Source organism: Petaurus breviceps, unplaced genomic scaffold, assembly GCF_028583685.1.
Source record: "Petaurus breviceps papuanus isolate PSGF00001 unplaced genomic scaffold, PetGlider_PUasm1.0 90035, whole genome shotgun sequence".
Taxonomy (NCBI): Eukaryota; Metazoa; Chordata; class Mammalia; order Diprotodontia; family Petauridae; genus Petaurus; species Petaurus breviceps.
The window spans coordinates 769,026-776,298 of NW_027187165.1; the positions used below are offsets into that span (position 1 = coordinate 769,026).

General features: G+C 41.6%; 1 pseudogene; it reads right to left on the reverse strand.

The window, feature by feature from the left end:
• Positions 1-4,494: 4,494 nt before the first annotated feature.
• On the reverse strand, positions 4,495-6,900 carry LOC138176637 (protocadherin alpha-3 pseudogene; annotated as a pseudogene).
• Between the last annotated feature and the right edge of the window lie 373 nt (positions 6,901-7,273).

Sequence of the window (7,273 nt, forward strand, 5' to 3'; positions counted from 1 at the left end):
ACTTTGAGTATCAATTTCACCCTGGATCTTGGTGCTCTGATTCTGCCTGTTGATCTGTTAAAGTCAATTCACATAATAGTTGATGTTACAATATTGACAATGCTGCTTTAAAGTTACTCTACTTACAAACATTTACATTTTCTAAGATTTCCAGAGTGGACAATGCTTAATACAAACATATGAATTGCTACTTGTATAATTTGATTTCCTGTATGTATCCAAGTGGAAGTCACATGTTGAGGCAGAGAGCTCCTAAATACTGCTCTCATTTCACTACCTAGGCAACTTCATACTTGACCTGTGCCCAGAGCCAGATTGAAGGAAGTATATCTCCAAAGGTAATAACAAATAGATTAGAGATTTTGCGGTCTTGGACCAAGATAGGTTAGATCAAACAGAATGAGACCTGAAAGATGTGGAAGATATGGTGGGTAACCTCATGATCTCAGAAATTTTTGGAGTCTGACTTTAAAGATAATGAACAAAGGCTAAAGATGAGTTGGTCTTGGTTTCTGCAGATCCCAAAATGTGTTCATGTTCTCACTCAAATGTTTTGGGGTTTGGGGTTTTCTTTGTTTTGCTTGTTTACCAAAGTTAATTAGAGTTACCTCAGATTATACTTTCCCTTTGCTTTTCTATAGGTTACTTTGATTTTTGTTTCATTGGTTTTTAATCAAACTGCCTCAGAAAGTGTTTTGAATTTAATCTACAGCATGTTACAACATAACTGAAGGAGAAGGAACATGGGTTCCAAATAGCTGAACTAAAAAAAGAGTTCAATAAAAGTTTAAATAAGGTAGAATCAAGGGGAGGCTTATAAATACCAAGAGAATTTAAGATGTTCATACATACATACAATTTCATGCTCCATACACAGCATAGATACTTTAATCTCTACAGTGAATTTTATGGCTCAAAGTGTAGTGTGCTGTAGAAGACTGTCTGTGAAACCACCTCTTACCTTTTCCAGATTTACTTCTACATACCTGTATTAGTTCTATATAGTTTTTTTCAAAATTCAACTCTCTCCTGTCATTGCAGATGTAGGGGACTATGGATGTGATACGATGTTGCATATACTATCAGACACCTTTAGTCTCTAGCACTTAAGACCAGAGGAACTAGGGTAGTGAAGATAGTCATCTCTGACAACCAAAAAGAGAGCTAGATATGAAAGAAGCAACCAGATTTTGAGAGGAAATCTTTTCTGTTGCTCTTACTTCTCTTCCATAATGAAGCACAGGGACAGAATTTCTCTCTCTTCTATGCCCTCATGGTGTTTCATAACAGAGCAACTTGTCCAGTAGAAGACTGTGTCCAACAGAGCATTATATCTAGAGAGATCAGGTAGAGGCTCAAGTTGAGCTACAGAAAGAAGGCCCAGGGAGCTCACCTGAGTGACCTGCCCAGGAAAGATAATACACCACTATAGAGCACTATGAGAATACAATGAAAAGAGAAAAGACTTCAAGGCCTGTAAATGTTACAAGTTTGAGTTGCCTTGGTGAAAAATGATCACCCTATGTGTGCCTCCCTACTAGTGTACTCAGTGTTTGTGCCCACATTTCCCTCTGGCACTGTGTATATCTAGGAGTTTGCCCCACGTTTATGGGGGAGGAGTGTTCATCATTATTGTTCATGCTATTCTGATTATTAAAGGTGAACTGGCAAAGGACTGTGAGCTATATTTATAGGAGTGTGTTTCTATAAAGTTCTTTGAACCCTGGAGAAGCCAGTCCCTTCAAGGCACCCAACCTCTGAGCTGTTTGGGTGATCCAAAGAAGAGGTCCTATACTAATAAATATATTCTGTTTTACATACTATTTGTTATCTAACTTCCAGTTTCATCTATAAATATGCTTGGTATGATACAGCTTAGTAGCATCTCAGTTAATTTTTTGAAAGGCCCCTTTTATCTTCTACTGTTTTGTGAGGCAATGCTGCAGTAATCATCTTTCTTAATGGACTGCAAATTAGTATCTACTTTAAAGTGGTGTTTTCCATGCTTGGCAACACTACTGGGTAATGAAATTCTGTTACTTGGATTATACCACTAATAGATTCCATGGACCTCCACGTTGTGATGGCTGCTTTCCATCAGTTACATTTTTCTAATGGTGATAGTAACTATCTATACTTTTTATCATTTTACCAAGTTTCAGAATTCAAGGTTCATTTGAATAAGTCAGATAACTGCTTTTTTTTTCATTTCACACGGTATCTTTTCCCTTATCTTTATCCCTTCTCACATGAAACAATTTATGTTATAGTTGTGAACATAAAATTGCTTTGGAAATGACTACAAGAGAGTAATCAGTAATTCTGTTTGTTAAAATATAATCCTATCTCTGATATAAGAAACTTGACTGACCTTGAGCAAGTCATTTAACCTCTCATTGCCCTAGGTAGACTACACACAAATTGGAGATCTACATACCTGAAGGGACGTTCCCTTTTCCATTGAAATCACAGATCTAGAGTAAAGCAAATGGACAGTCAATTTCATTTTTTTTGGAGCTCACCTTTTCCAGGGACTGCTCAATTTCTTCTTGCAAAGAATCTTCATAACAGTCTACAAAATATTGGCCTTTTTATTTATTTTTTAAAGCAATTGGGGTTAAGTCACTTGCTCAAGGTTACACATCCAGGTGTTTCTGGGTGGGTGCTAAGTGTCTGAGCCCGGATTCGATCCCCAGGTCATCCCGACACTAGAGCTGGTACTCTTACTCGCTGTGCTACCTGGCCGCCCCTGCCTTTTTATTTCTTGACCCTGAAATAGTTTTTCCAACATTTTGGCTAATCTCCCCAGTTCCTCTCCACTTTCCTCTCACTCTTTCTCTCCAGGAGAGTCCTTCCTGTCCTTCTCATCTCCCTCTCTCTTCTCCTTTTCTCCCTCCCTTTCCTTCTTTTTCTCTCTCTCCCTCTTCCTCTCACTCTCTTTGACTCTGTCCCCCTCTCTCTGTTTCTCTGTCTCTGTCTTTCTCTGTGTGTCTGTGTGTCTGTGTATGTCTCTCTCACAGTAAGATTTATCAAAGTCTCAACAAAATTTCTCTAGTTCTCCATGTTCACAAAAGCTGGTGCATAAACCTCGCCGTGATCTTTTTGGTTTCCTTGTTATGGGCACAAGAAGTCAAGATGACCAAACATCTTATGAAGTTAAGGAAAACTGAGTGAAGTCTTCTATTAACAAATCATCTATCCAAGAAAAAAGTTAATAAAACTAATTGGGGAAATTTCCTGAGGATTTGTGACATCAGATGCCTGGCATACATTCCTTTAGTCAAAGGAACAACGACTCTAAAGACAGAGGAAGATCACAATAACCACGTGCAGAAAAGCATAATTGATAGAGTGGCGTTGGCAGGTTAACTTATGACAACTGAATTGCCTTTTTTGCCAAGTATAAAGCCTTGCTTCTTCTATCCAAGATTTTAAAGAAACTTCACTTCAGGAAGTAATGAGTTCATACACAAGTAAAGAATGCTAGTAAAGCTACTTTTATTTGTTCAGCAAGAAATTCCGCAAGTGGAAATAATCTTAGACTCTAACATCCTATCCTCCTTTAAAACTGAATAAGGGCATTTAATGTTCTTGCTACTAAGAATGCTTGTGATGCATCTCAAATACTGCAGGTTTTCATCAAACACCTCACCAGGATTAACTCTAGAGAGGAATTCTGAAATCATCAGATGCAGATACAGAATCATTTACAATATGGTAGATGCTCAATAAATCTAATGAAAAAGTTTTAAAATACTCACAGAGCAGAGTGGCTATTACTAGGAGTTAAATTCTGCCCAGTCACTAAGCAATTCATAAATATAAAGAAATTCAAAAGTTACATCTGGTAACAACTAATCAACATAGGAGATTTTCCCAAGGAAATCCTTTTTTAAGGAAACACTAGGTGTGAAGCAAAGATATGAGTCACTAGGTAGGAGTGCTCTGCCAGGAGAATGATTAATGATTGAATTTTTTTTAAAATACATTTTTCTGTTAAAAGATATGCATACACCAAAGAACAATTCTCCCTATCAAAATTATAAAAGTCATTTAAAACCTAATAAAAAGCATTAGAAAAATTACTAAAGAGAATTATTTATAGCAAAGATTTTATAATTAAATTTTAAATTGACTTAGTTTCTGCACTACATTATTCATTCGTGTATGAGGAGCAGTTTGACATTTTAGAGTTGCGAGTAAAGAATGAGATAATATATGTAAAGTGCTTAGCAAACCTTTAAGTCCTATATACATTAGCTATTATTCATTGTAAACAAATGCAAATAAAAATGTCACCCAATGTTCCAAAAATATTAAACAGGTAAAACAAAATGAAATTAGCTGTTTGGTCTCCTAGGGAAAGTTTTCACAAATAATAAGTTTAATTTAAGGAGCAAAGGCAGGGGAAATAACCAAATGAAGAAAACGGGGCCAAAACACATTAATAATTTGATGGAAATAGCTCCTATAATCAAATATAAAGTTGAATAATCAATAAGAAACTCTAGGACCCACCTTGGCAGAATGATCCTGCCCCACTGCCTGCTGCTCGGCACTGTCTGCTGGACCAGAACATGGAGGGAGGTTAGGACTGAAGGCCATAAGGTCACTTTTGGCACCTCCTTCTCCAGAGCTAACCTTCTGCCGCCGCTGCTGGGAGTAGGACCAGGTTCCAACCTCACTGGAGCACACCAGGGTGGGCTTCCCAGGGCCACACACACCCTGTGGAGGCGCTGAACACCGCAGTGCTACGTATAGCAACAGACTCAACACCAGCAGGCTGGACACTGAGCAGATGGCAATTATTAGATAAACATTCACATCCAACGCCATTGCCTCTTTCCCTGCACTAGCCACTGACCTGGACACACCAGAGGAAGCCTTAAGCGCCTGTCCGCTCTCCACAACAGATATGCTTAGAGTGGCAGTGGCTGACAGAGGGGGCTCCCCGTGGTCTTTTACCAGAACCAGTAACATCTGCCTCAGCCCATCCGTCTCCTCCAGAACCCGAGTAGTGCTGATCTCGCCGGTGTACAGACCCACGCGGAAAGGTCTACGAGCAACGCCCACCTCTGGCAGTAGCTCATAAGACAGCCACGCATTGTATCCAGAATCTGCATCCACAGCCCGGATCTTCGCCACCACATGGCCTACAGTCACTGAATGTGACACCAACTCGGTCACTGGACTAATGCCAGAGTGAGGTTGGAGCACAACCGGCGCGTTGTCGTTCTCGTCCAGCACGAACACCTGCAGGCTCACGTTGCTGCCCAGAGGAGGGAAGCCTGCGTCCCGGGCGCTCACCTGGAACTGTAGCAGCTCCAGCTCCTCGTGGTCCAAGGGCTGCAGGGCGTACACTTTCCCGCTCTCTGAGTGCACTGACACGTAGCTCGACAGCTGACGCTCCCCCACCCGCCGCTCCACCAGTGAGTAAGACACCAACGCATTCTCTTGCGCATCCGGGTCAGACGCGGACACTGTGAAAATGTGACAGCCCGGCGGGTTGTTCTCCTTCACGAACACTGTGTACACAGGTTGCTCGAAGGCAGGTGCATTGTCGTTCACGTCGGCAATGGCTACGGACACGCTGGCAGTGGCCCAAAGCACTGGCGACCCGCCATCCCTCGCAGTCACCACTAACTCATAAACTGGCACTCTCTCGCGGTCCACAGTACCCTCTAGTACGAGCGAGTAGTAATTTCTGAAGGTGGACACCAGCGCAAAAGGTCCTGGGGGTGACAGAGAGCAAGTTACCTGCCCGTTGGTTCCTGAGTCTCTGTCAGACACGCTGATGAGAGCTATGACTGTGCCTGATGGAGAGTCTTCTGGGACCGGTAGCGACAGCGACTTCACAGCCACTTCGGGAACATTATCATTGATGTCCATGACTTCGACCAAGATCATGCAGTGACCCACCATCTTGGGAATTCCCTTATCTGTCGCCTCTACCTGGATTTGATAGGATTTACTTTCTTCGAAGTCTATTTGTCCAATCACTCTGATGTCTCCATCCATAGGATCTATTGCAAACTTAGACAGTACATTTGGAGGGACATCACTCTCAAATGAGTAAACAATTTGGCTGTTTACTCCCTCGTCCATATCTGAGGCAGTTATTTTAATTACCTTTGTTCCGTTTAACGAATTTTCTGCTAATCTAACTTTATAGACTTTTTGGTCGAATTTGGGGGCGTTATCATTCACATCTAATACTGTGATCTGTAGCTGAACTGTTCCAGTAAACTCTGGTTTGCCCCCGTCAGTGGCTGTAAGCAGTAAGTGAAGTTCGGGAGTTTCTTCCCTGTCTAGAAGTTTCTTTAATACAAGTCCGAGAGGTTTAATTTGTTCATCATTGTTTTGTATGTCTAGAGTGAAAAAATCATTAGGGCTTAGCCTATAGGTGAGAACAGCATTCACTCCGATATCTGTATCCGATGCGCCCTCTAGTGGAAACCTAGAGTCTAGTGGACTGGATTCATAAATAAACAGATTCTTTTGTGATACGGAGAACACAGGCAAGTTGTCATTAATGTCCTTGATCTCCACTTCCACGTGAAAAACCTGCAGCGGCTTGTCCACGATCACCTCCAGGTGGATGCTACAAACAGGGTTTCGACCACACAGCTTCTCACGGTCGATCCGCGAATTCACAAACAAAATGCCGTTCTGCACGTTTACCTCCAGGTAGTCCCTACGGTCTGGAGATACCATCCGGAACCGCCTAGACACCAGCTCCCCGACCTCCAGACCCAAATCCTGCGCGATTCGCCCCACGAACGTACCGTGTTTTGCTTCCTCCATCACCGAGTAGTGGACCTGGCCGCTCCCCACCTGCCAGGCTGAGCAGAGGAGAAGGCAGTGCAAAAGCCTCAGACCACCTCGCCGGGAAAATCCCATCGCAAATCCTTTCTTCTAGAATTACGTCACCTATTTATGACTAGACATGGACATCATCTTTGGGAATGTTCTGTGAATCTTTAAATCCAATTTTTTTTCCCGTTTCTGTCCCCTTTCGTTTCCTCTGAAGCAGCTATTGAAAAGCTTCTTTCTACACTGGGGAAAAACTGGTTTTCTTTGTTTAAAAATCTGCTTTGCGGTGTATGGCGACATCATGTGGCTCAATGTGTAAGTACTATCGCGATTAATTAGGTTTTTATTTCTTCCGTCTTCTTAGGTTTTCTATTCTTTTGCATTGTCTTTAAAATATGCTATTGTTTCTTTTATATGTCTAGTAGAACTCTTGAAATTATCGTTTCATCTTTACAATGTT